This window comes from Lampetra planeri, chromosome 12 (assembly GCF_965212315.1).
Source record: "Lampetra planeri chromosome 12, kcLamPlan1.2.h2, whole genome shotgun sequence".
Taxonomy (NCBI): Eukaryota; Metazoa; Chordata; class Hyperoartia; order Petromyzontiformes; family Petromyzontidae; genus Lampetra; species Lampetra planeri.
In genome coordinates, this window is record NC_136118.1 from 7,974,900 (window position 1) to 7,992,866 (window position 17,967).

A 17,967-nucleotide genomic window follows, 5' to 3' on the forward strand; every position below is an offset into this window, starting at 1 on the left:
ATCTCTCAGCGGGAATTCCGAGCACGCATCTCTCCTCTCTCTCCGTGCTTGTTTGGACAAATTTGAGCGTTTGTGCATCTGACATTGTCAGGGTCGACGTCCCTCCAATCGTTATAAATTTGAAATACGCAGAACGCATTAAAAAAAAATTATTTGTTTCAATCGCTTGCGCCTGTTACGTAAATGAACGAATCAAAGTGTGCACAATAGGACGTGTTGTAATCCACGTTCCTGATACAATTATTTACAGGACGTTGGGAGAGAGAAAAAAGACGTTGGAATTGGCTGAAGATATGAAGGGAAAAAGGCGAGATAATCGGAGGTGGCTGAGTAGCTCAGAGGCCAGGGCACCTGAGCCGACACCGCTGAGTTCCTGAGTTCGCATCTCCGTTGCAGATGTCCTTCCTTAAACCGGAGTCTCAAGTGTGTGGAGCTGATGGTCTCAGCAGGATTACATTTGACCGCACCGAAAATAACATTCCAAAATATTTGACTGTCACCTGGCGAGCAAATATCATTGCGGAGCGTGTCGGAAAGTGCGACTTTTCGTGTGTGAATGATTCAAATGTAACTTGAAGGATAGCCGGGAGGTGGTGACTATACACGCCTGTAATGTAGCAGCGAGGGGTAGTGGATCGCACTGAGGTTGTGAAACTCCCTTCCCGTGGGTGGCGAGGAGGTGCCATACCCTGGCTTGCGAGGAGAATGCTGTACAGCAAAATGTGGACTCCACCTGTTCCATCCTCTGGGTGCTCAGGTTTAAAGGTCTCACATGTGAACACCCGTGAATTGGCCGATCAGACATTAATATATAGATAGGACTGCAGAGCTTGGGGCAATCGTTGTCGCCAAATCACCACGTGGCTGCCTTCCCTGCTTGTCTGTGACTCCTCGCAGCTCTGGGTCGTTCGTTATACCTCTTCGAGGGCGAGCGAACACTGTGCTCTTTACAAGTTGAAATGATTATTTATTAAAGCTGTGTGACAGCCTCCGAAATCTCTTCGTCTCAATCGCAGGAGCTGTTGGCTTTAGCCGAGACCCCAACGCTCACCCCTCCCCCCTCGACCACTCACAGCATTTATCTAAAAGGGGTGCCGCTGCATGCATGAGGCTAGGGATACCGGGGTGTTAGCAATTCGAAATTGCTAACATTGTTAACATTAGAAGGTCCACAATGCTTTGGCTATTGACACATACCGATATGATCGCTGCTTTTAAAAGCAGCGTGTAACAATATGTATTGTATGCTAGTCTGTGTGTATGTCTGTGTGTGTCTGTATATATGTGGTTAGGGAGCGGTGGTGTAGCGGTTAGCACGCTGCTCTATGGACCCGGCTGCCCGAATTTAATTCCCGCTCACGGCCAACGCCAGTGAGGATTATCTGAACCTGTTCTGGAGCATCCCGTATGTCGACTCAGCCTTTAAAAACACATTCCTGCGAAGGGAGCTGGTAGGAACGTTGGGTTGCTCGGTCAATGGCCAGGGTCAACGGCGGCGTGGTGTATTCCGCAAATATGCCCGACTGTGAGGGCGGGCACAAGCCGGCGTGAGTAGGTTAAACGTTGAGTTTTATAAGGGCACCACGGGGTGACCAGCTCCTCACCACCTAGCCCCACCCCTCCCATCCCCCACCCAGCCCCACCTTCCCCACCCAGCCCCTCCCCACCTTCCCCACCCAGCCCCTCCCCACCCTCCCCTCCCCACCCAGCCTCTCCCTCCCCACCCAGCCCCTCCCTGCACGACGGACGGACACAATAATCCCCTGTGGGCTGGTGGAACCAGTGGGTTCCTACCAGTAAAAGATGTATCTTGTGTGGTGTGTAAACCTCACCACTAGGGTGACAAAGGCGGCCTTGCGCGAAGTTGGCCACCCACTCCCGGTGTGCCGTGCTGACCTTCATATGTACTTGCTAACACAGCACTTGCCCCAACAGTCTGCGTAGGCTACATGGGGGATCTTTGTGTGTGATGGAGGGGAGCACAGGTGATGCATCTGCGAGTCATCTCAGCCAATCATCCAACGGTACCTGGCTCTGTCCAGTGACCTATCAGCAGCGAGCCTTCGACACGTCACGTGGTCTCAAGGTGCACCTAGAATGGCACAAGTGCTGTCGTAACATCACCGAACACTTAGTGGCGGAACGGCTTTGTTATAAAAAAAAACAATTAAATGCCAGATTCCATTGCTAAGCCGTGAACATCAGTAGCAAGTGGCATCTGAGCATAGCATGGGCCTCTTCGACGTTGACAAGGTGTTGAGTGATTAATTAAGCGTTGGAGAGACAAAGACCACTCCCCCCCCCCCCCCTTCGGGGTAGCTGGCTTCACCACCCCCTCGTGTGCCGTGTTGACCTTAATAGGTGCTCGCTAACACACTTGTGTTTCGCGTCTACACTGGGGAGGCTGCGTGCTCTTTCGTCCATCAATAGGTCACTTCAAAGATGAGGTCACACAAAAGCCAAATACATCTACAAGCCGTGCGTCTTGGGCTGATCGTATTATTATCACCATCAGCAGCATCGGCATCACGAGTTTGAAGATTCGTTGTTTGTCACAATAACATCAATAGTGCAACTTATGTATCTAGGAAGGCCTCGCTAAACGATGCTTCAACCGCCGTGTCCGACTTCGCAGGACACAATGGATCAGGAGTGTAGCTACAAGATAAGAGATGGTGGGGGGGGGGTTACATATTTGATTGAACTTGTCCAGTTGTCTGTTTATAGTCTTTCAAATCTTTGACGCTTAATATCTTCGGATCTAAGAAGCCTAATGAGGTGATTTTTTTTATACACACACTCGTCTCGCGTGACAATTCAAGATTTTTTTTTTTTAAATGGTCCAGGTCCCATACTCTTAGGGTTTTTTTCGGTAAAGTCACGTAGGTAAAAATAAATAATAAACCTAAATAATAAAAATAATATAAATAATAATAGAAATAAAATAATAAATCACGACGCTTCGGAGGCAACACAAGTCTCCGTCATCAGGTGGGACCGTCACAGCTAAAATTTACTGTATCAAGTGAGGCAAAATTCCAAGAGACAAGCTCTTAAATACAACTTAAGGGGGGAGGGGCTTATCTGAATGTGGTAGCCAGTGAATGGAACGCGTTGGGGGGGTGGTGGGCGGGACTAAAAGAGAACAATCACTGTACCTCGACTTCGGGTTGTAACCGGTGTTGGCTGACAATCCAAATACAAAAAAGGGGAAAATGTCAAAACTGGGTGGTTTTTAACTTTTGCCGACAAAACTGGATCCCAAATGTCAAAACTGGGTGCACTCTGGGTGGCCAAAAACTTGAGTTTTGGACACTCAGGGTGCACCCAGTTTTGACATTTGTCAAATACACTTGATAATTGTATACTAGCACAGTGTGCCAGCACCCCATTCATCCAAACACTTGGTATTTGTATACTGGCACACTGTGCCAGCACCCCATTCATCTAAACACGTGGTATTAGTATGCTGGCACAGTGTGCCAGCACCATATAACTACACACACTTGATATTTGTACGCTGGCACAGTGTGCCAGCACCCCAACGACCAACATTTCAAGCTACGGCTCGGACTCGGAAGTGAGCTCGGGGCGGGCTTGCGACCAGGCGGGCGCACTGCCACCTTGCTCACATTCGAATGGCAACCCTCCACCCCAAGAAGACTTTTACCACGCGCCGCGAGGCCATCCACGGCATCCAAGACTTTGCTTTGCAACAAGGCAAGCGCGCGGTCCTTGACCTCAAGCGAAGCGGCGGACGGCACGTTGCCATCGTCTGCTCTAGTTCAACACCTTGTTCCTTCAAGGTGAAGCTGACGAAGCTCACGGGGGAACGACGCGGCTTCCGCGTCTCAGCGCTGTGCACGGATCACCACGGCTGCACGGGCACTACCAAGATCACGCAGCGCCAAGTGGAGGCGAACACGACAGCCCGTTCGGCCTTTCGCGCCAACCCCCGTACCTCCGCACCGACTGTCATTGCCCAGGTCGCCGACGTTGCTCGCGTCATTGTCCCGACCCGGATGATGTACCGCGCCAAGGACACGTGCATCGCGGCGAACGAGAGTGCGGCCCATGCAGGCTTCGAGTTCATCAACTCGCTGGTGGAGACGTTCGGAAAGCTCAACGCGACGACCTGCAGTGTGCGAGAAGACGCGGGCATCTTCTGGGGTGCGTTCATCTGCAACCCGATCGCACGCTCGTTGCAGCCAAGTCTTCAACGCGTCGTCGGCATCGACGGGTCGCACATGAAGGCGCGCGCCTACAATGGAACCATGCTCGTCCTCGTTGGACGCGACGGCAACAACCGCAACGTCCTTCTCGCCGTGGCGCTGGTGCCGTTCGAGACGGCAGCGGCCTACGACTGGTTTCTCAACTGCTGCACGACCAACGACATCGAGCTCGACGGCACGCCGGTCTTCTGCGATCGTGGCACGGGCATCCTAGCCTCCGACTGGAAGGACCTCATGCTCATCCACTGCACGCGGCATTTGATCTGCAACGGCGTGGACAACATCGGCTCCGCGTTCACGCCCGACCTCCAAGGCATCATCTACGATGCCCAAGGGTGCGCCTCCGAGGCCGCGTTCCGCAGCTCCTTGGGCTGCTTGGGCGTAGCTCTGCCTGCGGCGGCCACGTACTACAACAAGATCGACCCCCACACGTGGGCGCTCTACCCGCACCTGCACACGACGCCATTGTACGGCTGGCGCACGACGAACTTTGTGGAGTCCACGAACAGCGAGGCCCTGCCGGCTCGCGAGATGGACCCCTTCCACTTCCTCATGCACCACATGGAAGACATGATGACGACGGCCTTTGCCCACCGCAGCGACGCCGAGAAGTGGGCCGCTCAAGGGCGTGTCATTACGCCGTACGCTCAAGGACTCATCGACGCTCAGCAGGCGTTGGCCCCGAGGTACAAGGTCTACGAGAGTACCTCGACGGGTGCATACGTCAAGGATCCAGACGCCTACACCTCTGCCAAGCGCCGAGTCGATCTCAGCTCTCGGTCGTGCACGTGCGGGTACATGAAGCAGATGGGCTTGCCGTGTCGGCACTACATTCGTGCCCTCATGGCGTTTGGGCGGATGCCCGAGCTCTACGACGCATGTGCGGTGTGTTACCAAGTCTCTGCCATCAACACGACATGGACCTCGGTTGCCGGTATCGAGCTGCCCATTGCCGAGGAGCTGCAACGCGACAACACCATGATGCCACCTCCTCGCCAGAAGAAGGCTGGCCGCCCAAAGAAGCGTCGGATTCGCAACCGTGGCGAAGGTGGCCCATTGGGCCTCACGCGGTGCTCCTTCTGTCGCGCCAAGGGCCACAACAAGCGCTCTTGCCCGTCGAAGTAGTTATATATATGTAACAAACATGTTTTGTTCTAAGTGTGCAGCACCATACTTCTCGACGCAAACACTATCTACCGTTGTTCTACTGTAGTAGGTGTAGCATGCAAGCTGGCACACTGTACCAGTATACAAATGGCAAGTTCGTGTATGTTCGCGAGCTGAAAGTGTTACTGTAGTTGCAAGCTGGCACACTGTGCCAGTATACATATGGCAAGTAAGTGTTACTGTAGTAGCGAGCTGGCACACTGTGCCAGTATGCAAACGGGAAGTTTGTGGTGCAAGGTATGAAACATGAGCCACGAGAAACATCATTTGGAACGCTCTAAATCTGTGGCGACATATGGATGAATAACGCAAGGACCTAAACGTGTACAAAATGATACATTAAATCGTACACCTTCTTCACCCAGTTTTGACATTTGTCCACATTGAACATCACCCAGTTTTGTCATATCAAAAAGCACCACCCTGTTTTGCCTGTCGTTTTCCAAGACCACCCAGTTTTGACATTTGGGATCCAGTTTTGTCGGCAAAAGTTAAAAACCACCCAGTTTTGACATTTTCCCTACAAAAAAGGCAGTACTGTTAAACGCTGGGGATGTCAACACTCGGTAAAGTAGAATAGCACCTGTCAAATATGATGGTCCAGGTCCCGCCAATCTTGCGAATCTTCGTGTTTTTATTTAAATATTGTAATCGATACTCATACATTCCACCGCGATCGCCCCCCCCCCCTTTTTTATCCCCAGTCACAAATGGTCACGCCCATCTACGAGGGGAAATACTTTGTCCAATCAGAGTGGCTGTTGTTGGGCAGCCTATGACCAATGCAAGGCGCGCTTACAGCGCCGCTCGTCATGGCGCCGGAGCGGCCAATGTGCTGCCCTCTTCCTTGGCGTGAGATCACCAATTACATTATTAAGAATAATTACTACTATTGCTATTCTTAACATACTTACATAATTATAATCGTCATACATTGCATCATCATTTACTTTGTGACGCCCGTTGCGACACGCTGAGGGCAGCATGGTTATGCTGACGTTGAGCGAGCAGGTGAGAGCCGTGCTCATAATTTTGAATTACATGTCCTAATGTTATCCCTATTTTAATTGGCAGAATGTTCAAATTATGAGTGTTGATATAAATATTTTAAATTAAAGTGCCAACTCTGTGCACGTTGAATACGCTGCCGCGATATCTACACTTGTGCATTGTTAAAGCATTGCAGTCCATGTTGTGCCTTGCCGTCTTCCATACACTTCAATACCTAATGATCGCAAAAACGACAATTTAACGCGCGAAACGTATCGCCTTGTTCTAAATGTTATTTCACTAGACTCTAACAGCAACGGTTGACATACCCACGCTATCATTGTCATCTCTACAGGCTCATACAATAGGTTCCACAGGCACAGTCGTCAGTGGTTGTTAAAGATGGCCCCTGTCATAGGAATGAGGAATTGCCACTGGTGGAGATGGGTGCTGCACAATGCCCGTAGAGAGCATAGAGACCTTTTGTCATGCGACTGCCGCATGGGGGCCTCCACACTCCGCGCTGGTTGTGGAGGCCGTTTGACCATACTTCACCTCCGGCTGGTCAGTGCGAATTGCTAAAGGCGGGCAGCATAGACATATAGTACAACAGCATTTTATTACTTCCCTTCTACGTGACTTTACCGAAAGAACCAAGAAGATGAATCCCTGCAGTCACGAAAGCTTTAAATCGAAAGGATTTACATGTGAAAAACTTCTACGGATCTGGTGCTTATTGGAGCAGGGCCCTCAATAACCTGATTGCTCAAATTCACTGCTTGGGGCCACCTCACTACTTCATCAACTTGAGCTGCAATTATCTGCAGTGGATAGACATGATCAAGGCGCTGCTGAAAGCTGATGGGAACAAAGAAAGGCATCTGATGAACCTAACAATAATGAGATTCAATATTTGGTCAATAATTATCCAATTGTCGGCAGTCACCATTTGATGATCTGATTGAATGCATTCATTTCCTACATTACATTGGAGGAAATATTGACTACTGTTGGTGAATTGAGTTCCAGAATTGAGTTTCTCTCCATCTTCACATGGTCATTTGGGTCAAGAAAACTCCTGATTTTGACACCGAACAGGGCATCAATAGGATCGGTGAACTGATTAGATGTGAAATTCAATTGGATACAGTAATTAAGCAGTTAGTGGACACCTTACAAATTCATCGTCATACTCACACATGCAACAATAACTTTTCAACATCTTGCGGATTCAACTTCCCACGCAAAGCTTCTGATTTGGCTACAATTGAAGCTCACTCATCCGATGAATTCATCAGAAACGGTGGTAGGATTTGCACATTGAAACGGCGCAAAGATGAGGAATTTGTCAACAAATACAATACTCCATAATTATGGTTTTTGGATTAGATCGCGTAAATATAAATGTGTCGTTAAACCCACCACCACCCGACACAGACAATTAGTAAGGTTTATCACGGAGTTAACGACACATTTATATTTACGCGATCTAACCAAAAAAAACTATATTATGGATGATATTGGTCGCAAAAGCCTACGTGTTGAAATACAATGCTAATATGTTGAAGCTCTGGAAGGCCAACGTGTATATCCAACCTTGTGGATCCACTTTCTACATTGTAAAGTATATCTCCCAGAACGAGCCATCAGAAAATAATTCAAGTCTATAATATGCGAGCAACCAAATTCGCCGAGAAGAAGGAGATGTATCTCAAAAGCAATTAAAATTTGCATGTCGATGCGGAATCAATGCCAAGTGTATGCTTGTGATTCTGTTTATCGATTGTGCCACCTTAAAACGGAGAAAGTTAATTAAAAATGTGTTTTTTACAGCCGCAAATCTAAGCAGCGCTACAAAGTTCTTGCATTTATCTTGGATGACGAGGCGTCTGGATTTTGTTCCATCATCTTTCATCGTTACGAAAAGCGACCACTTAAGTGTAGTGGTGGTATTGACGTGCGCCGACTGTGACAGTGATGGATCACGGGGCGGCGCGGGGTGCGGGGTTGGGCACGCGTTGTGGGCGTGGTGTGGACGCGCGCGCCGGGAGTGACAGAGGACGAGGCGGCGCGGAGTGAGTGGTGAGGCACGATGAGATGTGGGAAAAGAGGATCGTAGCCAGCACCCGGCGATTGGTCGAATAAGTGGGTGCTCGCAGCAACGTCCGCAGGTGGGGTATAAAGGGGGACGCGCGAGAGCACTCGGGGAGAGTTACCCAGTTGAAGACCCGAAGACGGAGCTGAAGACCTAGTGAAGCCGAGTAGCTCAGTGGCGTTAGTCGCCGAGTAGCTAAGTGGATGTTGGTCATCCGAGTAGCTCAGTGGCGTTAGTCGCCGAGTAGCTAAGTGGATGTTGGTCATCCGAGTAGCTCAGTGGGCGTTAGTCGCCAAGTAGCTAAGTGGGTGTTTGTCACCCGAGTACTAAGTGGATGTTGGTCATCCGAGTAGCTCAGTGGCGTTAGTCGCCAAGTAACTAAGAGGATGTTGGTCATCCGAGTAGCTCAGTGGGCGTTAGTCGCCAAGTAGCTAAGTGGGTGTTTGTCACCCGAGTACTAAGTGGATGTTGGTCATCCGAGTAACTCAGTGGGCGTTAGTCGCCAAGTAGCTAAGTGGGTGTTTGTCACCCGAGTACTAAGTGGATGTTGGTCATCCGAGTAACTCAGTGGGCGTTAGTCGCCAAGTAGCGAAGTGGGTGTTTGTCACCCGAGATACAAAGTAGGTGTTAGTCACCTGTAACCAAGTTTGATAAAATAAAGAGTGTGTTACCCGTGAAGTCGTCTCCCGTGGAGTTACTACATTACAACATAAGCACCCCAACTACGACTTTAACAACATGTCCCTGATAGTTTGCCATGCTTTTCGAGCCCCATTATACAAAGAGGGCAGATCAAGTTGATCAGGATGACGGAAATGCTGATGCTTATCAATAACCGACTGCACAGATCAACATTCAATTGATTACACTGCAAGATAACGGCAAAATGCGAATTAGGACTCGTCCGGCTTTTGTTAGAGTTCCCTACTTTAAATCCTCATCTGATCCAGAGAACTACTACGACAGCTTGCTAGCACAATTGTCTTCTTTCAGGAATGAACACTAACATCTTGAGGGCTTTGAAACAGCTAAGGCAGCATTTATTGCCAAAGAAGAATTGTTGAAGATGTCCAACACTCACATGGTAATTCAACGGCAACAGCATCATCAGTTGCAAAATGATTTTAATCAAGTGCATGCATTTGAAGAGCTGAAACATGAACCACCTGATAATGATAGCATGAATGACAACATGGAGGACATCCCAATGGAAAATGCTTCTTTTTACACAGCTAAGCAAGCTACGAATATTTCGCAAAGTGATTGATACAATTTCATCACCCGTAAGATCCGTGGTTCATTGGAAGATGGGTCATAGGAGAGATTAAAATTGTTCATAAACAGAGGAGCAGGCGCTAGCAAAACCTTTACATTCAAATTTCATTGAAAAACTGTTTTTTAACCTAATGTATTTGTAGGTTGCATTCTCTTTTCAACGCAACCCACAGCAGTATCGACTACATAAACACCCACGAGATTATCAGCTGTTCAGTAGGCACAAGTAATTCATGATCATTCACAGCCCCAGTTTGACTCATACTCTTGCCGCACGCACGCACGCAGTCAAATGATAAGTTCGTTCACGCGCAGGCAATTCAGATAACTTCCGTTTTACGTGAACATGACATTCGCGACTCAGCTCACGGACAAATCACACAAGGCTCCTGCCGTCTTACGTTCTAGATACACCGCGGAGTGATTACTTGAATGAAGTCGGAAACCGTTACGGCAACTCTGACTGTAGCTGAGAGCAGGGCCGTTACTTGGAGGCTGCTGAGATGGGAACTGCACCACCACGCGTCCCCTTAACACAGCCGGGTTCACTCCTTGGTCAGGTTCACTCTCCTTGTATTTGTATGCACATTTGTCACTCTATCTCTCTCTGTTTGTCTGCGATAGTCTCCACTGTCTCAGTCGCTGTTTGGATCACCGCGTGTCTCTGACTCTCTATCCCCCCCCACTCCCCAATGTCCCCCCCCCCCCTCCACTATCCCCCCCACCCCTTCTGAACAGAACGTGACACAGAGACGAGACATCTGCTCTCAGAACCGCTAAAAAACCTCCTGGAAGTCACAAGTGCACCTCCCTGTGAGCACGAGTCTCAGCAGAGCTCCTGCACACCTGCTCTCACTTGTGAAGCGAAAGGGAACAACGCTGAACAACTCTCGCATCTCACGCACGCGGAGTGCATGGGAAATCACGACCACCGCCATGTGAACGTGAGACCCACGCAAAACGCTTGAGACGCGATAATAGTTATTGGATATTGCTACTGCTTCTAAAAAAATATATACGACTCTTTAATCTGTTGCAGACTAGTGACATAGACACTTGGACCGTAAGAGTATTTGTCTGCTCTAAATCTCTACGTGATAAGCCACTTCATTGAGCTGTCATTTGTGGCTGCTTCTGGAAAAAAATCTATACAGCTCAGTGGGCCTTAGCTGCTAGAATAAAACTAGCTTAGTTTTGAAAGAGGTGAACACGTGTAGACACGGAGGCACATCCGTATTTCAAGGATAAAGGTCAAGAGGTCATTATTGGCCGAAGCCGTCAACGTCACCACACCTCGCCGCCAGCATTTGTCCACCCTCCTCCAGACAACAGGGGAGCTGCCTCAGCACGCAGTACAGGCACGCAACCTCCACGATCTGCCCTGGCAGTCTGCCACCATCTGCTTTCAGCTCTTCCCCTTTGTTGCTGGACTCGTGGAGACCACTCCAATGTTAGTGTGAACCATCGACCCTCCACCATCCTACACACACGTTCCACCCTGCGCAGCCGTTTTTGCCTCGTTATTTTGACAAACAATACACCCGCAATGGTGTTCTCTTCCAGATGTCCCCATGGCTTATCCTGTCTTGCCATGCTTTTCCTATCTTTCGAACATGCCTAACAATTCCGGCGAATTACTAACCCACCCACACGTCTCATTCCGGTGCTGCCTCGGCAGAGACCATCTCTGCGAGTGAAGAACGCGCGCGGATCACGCACATTCACAGCACACGCAGTGGTGCCGCATTGTTTTAGACCATCTATCAAGTTTCTCAATTCCAACACTCACCCCACCGTCCACTCCGACACTCACACCACCAGACATTGCTCCGGATAGAACAAAGAGCAAGAGATAAGTCTGTGCACTGCATCATCATCATGATTGTAATTTGCAGCCATGGTCTATCCACTATTGGATACAGACCTCCCCACGCTGGTGCTGTGATTATGTGTGACATGTCATCTAGCGCCCGCACAGAGGCTACTTTAATTGCTCCATCTCCACGTGCATGTAAGTGTACGAAGTTCCGGCGATTCCCTTGGCCAATTCAATAGGATCAGGTCCACAGAAAGCTGGTGTCGTCGCCATGTAAGCTCGCCTTGTCATATCACAAAGAGATTGGGATCCTGGGCTAACGAGTGCACAGGCAGTGCAACTGCACCGGCGGGGACTCAAGGGTCAGAGGGGCCCATGGGACGGGTTGCAAAGAGGGGAGGAAATTGGATCAGGGTGGTCCCGTTTTTAAACTATTAAACTTTTTGATTTGGAGCTTTCGTGACTGCACTCTTTGGTTCTTTCGGTAAAGTCAACCGGGTAAAACCCACTGAGCTATATTAGCTCTCTTTCAGAAGCATCCTGGCCACAAATGATAGCTCAACGAAGTGGCTTATCACGTGGAAATACTCTAAGCGCATGTTTCTAAATGTGGAGGGAAAAACCGGAGGACCCGGATAAAAATCCACGCGATCACGGGGAGAGAGAGAACATGCAAACTCCAAATATACAGGTGTCAGAGTCGGCATCGAACCCATGGTCTCCTATATATATACACCAGGCGAGGTAGTTAACATTTCGCCGCCGTATATTTATTGCACCAGGGACTATGCCAACCACGCAATTATGTCCCACTGCTCCCAGGCACCGTTGAGTCGGGGGGGCTGAGAATTACTCGCGCAAACCTCGGCCTCGTCGTCACTCTCTCGCTCAGCCCAAACATCCACAGCCAAGGAAGATACCTCCAGGCATCACGCAATCACCCTTGTGCTCAAATGACTGCATTAAAAAAATATATATATACGTATGCTTTCTGCATTTCTTGTGCTCCTCGTTTGACATTGACCTATATTCAAATGTTAATGCGAAAAAAAAACAACAACAACAAAAAACCATCTCCACCCACGGGTAAATGAATGAATACATCCCCGAAGGTCGTTACGGTTCTGAGAGCGAAGGTCTTGCCTTTTAAATTGGGTGCAATTGCAAGAGACCCAGTGTGGTGTGCATACAGAGAGAAAGGCCAACCGTCATTTCATTTCCACAATTTGCGCTTTGGAAAGTCTATCGAGACCAATTCATGACGTTCGCATTATTACAAATGTATGCGGACCGGTATTGATATATATTAATATATGAACCGCGTGTGAATAGACAGTCCATCAATAGAAAGCTGAGCTGCAGTATAGCGACGTAGAAAAAAGAAAAGCATCGAGTCAATTGTTGTGTGGTCTTTTAAATTAGTCTCTGTGTGTACACGTGTACCATAATGGTCTATTGACGAGCAATTGCGACGCTAAATTAAAGTTAATGACCATCACCTGGGCAGCGTCAAACCATGCAGCCCGCTCGTCCATTCAATGCCCCCCCCTCCCACCTCAATTGAGCCGTTGATTGTTCGGTTGCTTATTCATTATGGGAAGTCCATTTAAAAAAAAAGCCATACCTTGCAGAGTTAATTAAATGAGCCTGATTATTCATTGCTTTGCACCCCTGATTGATTGACTGGATGCAAGGGATGTCCTGAAGAGTTTAAGAGAATCATGTAGTGTCGTTCCTGGCGCGAGGAATGCTTACATCGAAAAGCTGAGGAATACTCTTAAATAATTGATGAACGCCTTGATGAGGTCAGCCAAGTGTATTGAATGTTTGTATACGGACTTTAAGGAATATGTGAGCCACAGTCTAATATATATTTATTGCAGATGAAGGAACAACTTAACAAAAACATCAGGTCAACTTTTCAGAATTTTCAGCAAATCCAAATTGCTAGTGCCTGTATTTCACTCAGACTGCAACGCTATTTAAGGCAGTATCAATGCATTTGACAGGCAGTGTTGTGTTTATTTTGTTGTCCTTAAGCCGGAACCTCCGATTCGCACGGTTGACTATGTACAGTGCGAAGTTCAACATATACGTCAGACAAAGTGAATTAACTGTCAGGCAGTCTATGTGAATTCTGTGCTGTCCTTAAACAGTCTGATACATTTCAGTTGATTTGCTTCATGTCTTAGAGCGGGGGTGGCACGGTGGTTAGCGCACTGCACTACACACTCAGCCAATCCTAGTTCGATCCATGGCACCTATTCACAAACCCTCCTGCATCAACGCACATTGTTGATTGTGGTACAGTTTGGTTAAAAACACCCCCACACCCATGACTGACACGGTGGTAGATGCATCAATGCAAGAGTGGATTGATGCAGGACAAAGGGATATTGTTATTTGTTGAATCACATGAGCAAGCAATTAAAGGGACGCAATGTCCGAGTGATTCCACCTAAGTACTGCCCATGAAGTTATATTTCACAATATATGGCTTTGTCATTGATGGAATGTTTTTCTTATTAAATGTTAGCTCATTTACTGTAATTTGCAAGAAGTTTGTCATGTACCGACAAAGTTGGCATGCAGGTTAAATTTTGTAGTATAGTACCTCGCTTTCATAGCCCACATATGAAGCACATTCGTTTTCAATATTCATCTAATGGTAATCGTGTATAAATCCCTATCAATACAATGCTGGATAGAAGGCTTCGCATGCCTTCGTGGTGAATGGTAACTGCCTCGCCTGGTATACAGGGGTTGTGAGTGCGACCCCAACCTTGACGATTGTATATTTGGAGTTTTAAATTTCTCCCCGTGGTCGCGGTTCTTCGGTTTTCCCTCTACACTTTAGAATAAACATGCGTTTCGAGTATTTTACTGCAAAACATTTGCACACAGGATAAGCCACTTCGCTGAGCTATCATTTATGATCAGGTCGCTTCTGAAAAATAGCTATATAGCTCAGTGGGCCTTAACTTGTAAAATAAAAATGAGTTCAGTTTTTTGTACAGTTTGATATCAGTCATGAGTGTTTGACAAAACTTAAGCACGCTGGTCAATGCGGGTTGGTGAAGTGAGCACTCGGACCGGGTCAGACAAGATTCGTCAATTCCGTTTAGCGTGGTTAGAAATGGAACCGTGGCAAGCGGGCTTCATCGTGCAGAGGCACGAAGCACCTCTCCACGTCAACATCAGCTGCGTACCGCGCAAATAAACCAACAGTCACTCAACAAAGCCAATCTTTGCAGCTAATTTCAGCGTAGTCTGCTGTATTTTGCACCATGGGTCTACAACCTAAATGTGAAATACCTTCAAATGAGAATACACTCGCGTGAATATCCACGCAGGAGAGCATTGACGAGTGGAGGAACGATTGAAGAGAAGCATCAGTTGCCTAGAATTGCAATGGGTGGTGATGGGTTCATTTGTAAGCGTGAAGTCGGGCCGATTGTAAGGGGGGCTGAGTGAACGTGGAACATATTTGAGCGGAGAGAACTTCCTCTTTTTTTAACCCACCTGGGATTTGATCATTTTTATCCCATTTTCTCGTGCTATTGTGTATCTCTGCATGCCGCGTAGCTGCCCTGTTTTCATACACTCGAAATGTATTTTCAAACGTATTTTTCTTAGAATTGTAGATACTTAATAATGTAAAAAAAAAACGGACACACGCGCATACACCAAATTCAGCCAATGCATCTCGGACATAGTCATTAACTTTTACACAATGAAAACCATAATCACCTTTCTCGAGTGGAATCACTCCGTACATCACTTGTATGACCTTGCGATTATTCTGTTTTTTTTTTACAACCGAATGTCGCATTCGTGTACCCAGGGTGCTTTTTCTTTTTTGCCCACGTATATAAAGCGATCACTTTTCTTCATGAACATTCTTTTTTACCGGCAGTTGCTGGGTCTTTGTCAGATTTTCAGTCCGTGCAATTTCTCGTGTCTATGTAAAAACAAATATTATAACGTGGGTACATTTTCCAGTCCCAAACAATCACAGGCAAAGATTGTTTTGTGTGTGGAAATTGGTTGTGTGGACGCAATCTAAGGAAGATTGCCACTATTCGAGATTGTGCTATATTTTATTTTAACAAAGGAAATGGTCATGTCCTTTACATCATTAATTTACTATGTTATGTACTTGAGGTATATAATTATCATGAGGCACACAATACAAAGATCCCGCCTATGGCCTTAACAGATTGTTGGGGCAAGTGTTGTTAGCGAGCACAAATAAAGGCCTGCACGGCACACGAGGGATGTGTAGCTAGCACCACGCCCGACCGCCTTTGCCTCCCCAGTGGTAATGTTTACCGCACGGGGTACTCGTTTTAGGCTGAGTCGACCGAGGGGAGGCACAGGACCGGTTCAGATAATTCCATCACTGGTGGTGGCCGTGAGCGGGAATCAAACTCGAGACGCCGGGTTTCGTAGTGCAGCTCGCGAAGCACTACACGATTGCTCCAAAGCACAGACTGTCGGGGCAAGTCTTGTTTGCGTTTCCATACCGCTGCCCACACACATGCAGCTACACAAAGCTCGCTGTTGGGCTTTAGAATGTTGAATGCAAGTTCTTTCAGAGAGCACCGAGATAAGTTCGTGGGATATTTGCAGAACCATTTTTTCCCATTGTGTCCTTTCAGCAACGTTCGGGCATTCTCTGTGTCATGCAACGCCGCAGGAGGGCAAACACACAACAATCGTGTGCCGGTTGTCAATAAAGCAATACAAATCTGATCACCCCCCCCCCCCTCCAAACTTTTGCAAACAAAAAAAACCCGTAAAAAAGGTTCGCCTTATTAAATCAGAAAAGGTGTACCATGATATGCAATTTGAAAAAGTATAATCATCGTCAACGGAAGACGAGAATCTACCAAAAAAAACCCCAAACATCTGCATGTTAGACGAGCACCGACCGTATGCGAGGTCGCGTCGCGGTTGGCGCATTTCACTATGGCCCAAGCTCGACAACAGACGATGGCGAACACCGGTGGCGAGTGAAATCTGAACAGGTCATGCCTCGTCCCACCCGCTGCCGCCCTCTCTCCGATATCCTCGGTGGCAGCGTCACTGCGCTCCAGCCTGGTCCAGGATCTCGTACACGAAACTGCTAGATGCACAATTAAATCAGAATGTGTATTTACACTGGAGGAATCCGATGAGCTATGAAGCTCTTTTTTCACACATGCCCAGTAGTTTCACATTTAACGCAATGCGCATCATTACCGGGACACTAAAACCGAAACCAATCCCCTGTTCGCCAGAACTAGGGAGCCATTCTGCCACCAAATATCCGCAGAGATTTGAAAACGGCAGAGACATGCAAACGGGTTTCTTGCCAACTCCAGCAACCCTGCCCACCAACCAAGACCCCAACAATGTACCCCGCCGCCGACTCGTGCCCCGATCCCCCCCTTTCTGGGATCGTGCCGCTGTCACCATCCTAGAATCTCACCCAGATGCAGAAGAACGCTGGCGAGACAGAGTGGAGCAACGCAGGCGCGTCCAGAATGAGCCTCACATTCGAGACACGAACCTCATCGCCCCTCCTGGCTTCGATACCCCTCGTCGAAGACACCGATGGTGGAGCCATCAACCGCATCAGGACATCAACAGGCGGATCCGCACCGTCTCCTTCGTGAATGAACAATTAAAGACAGCAGCCAGAGTCGTGCGATTGTGTCCATGCAACAACCCATACCGCGGACCGAATTGTAAACCACTGCAGGCTGCGCCCCTTTGATCGAGGAGGAATAGCAAAACTACACGAAGTGAATCCTTCTCGTGGCTGGCAGCAAACTTCGACATTGCCATATAGCTCCTGCATAATATTGCCAATCGCAAGAATCGAATAGCACATATGCCTAGCATCCTACGAAGAGATATTGAAAAATGTAAGTGCAGTATTCGTGAGCACAAAACAAGGTGAGATGGATGCGGTATTGCCAAAATAATCACAGGAACAGTTATCCGGACTCCTCCGGCTGAAATTATGAAGCTGAACAAGCACCACCAATCTTAGTGGGTGCACCACACGGGCAACTCCAGGTTCTTGGGATGGCATTACTTACATTTTCATTGACCGGCGTTGTGAAATACGATCAAACAAATCCCCCATAGTTTAGAAGAGGCTTTTTTTCTTTTATGGCAGGCCGTCGGATACAACAACGCCAAGGTAACCTTGAATGACGGCCAGACGTGATCATAACAGGAGGCGGCAGAAAGTAGAGCGATAGAGGTAACTCATTGCCTGGCAGTTTGGACAAAACGCAGGGAAATCGTTTGCGGTGAACAGAGAAAAAGAGAGAGCTCCCCGTGGGGTGATGCCGGAATGTGCGCGTGATAGACTACGTCTCGAGATTGAACGGTTGAAA

The 17,967-nt window shown here is 48.0% G+C and overlaps 1 long non-coding RNA gene across 1 annotated transcript; it reads left to right on the forward strand.

Moving 5' to 3' along the window:
• The first annotated feature begins 6,178 nt into the window (after positions 1-6,178).
• On the forward strand, positions 6,179-12,540 carry LOC144721828 (uncharacterized). The gene is made up of 3 exons (XR_013585982.1): positions 6,179-6,410; positions 10,498-10,703; positions 12,398-12,540. It is a non-coding gene; the product is annotated as an uncharacterized LOC144721828 (long non-coding RNA).
• The last annotated feature ends 5,427 nt before the right edge of the window (positions 12,541-17,967 follow it).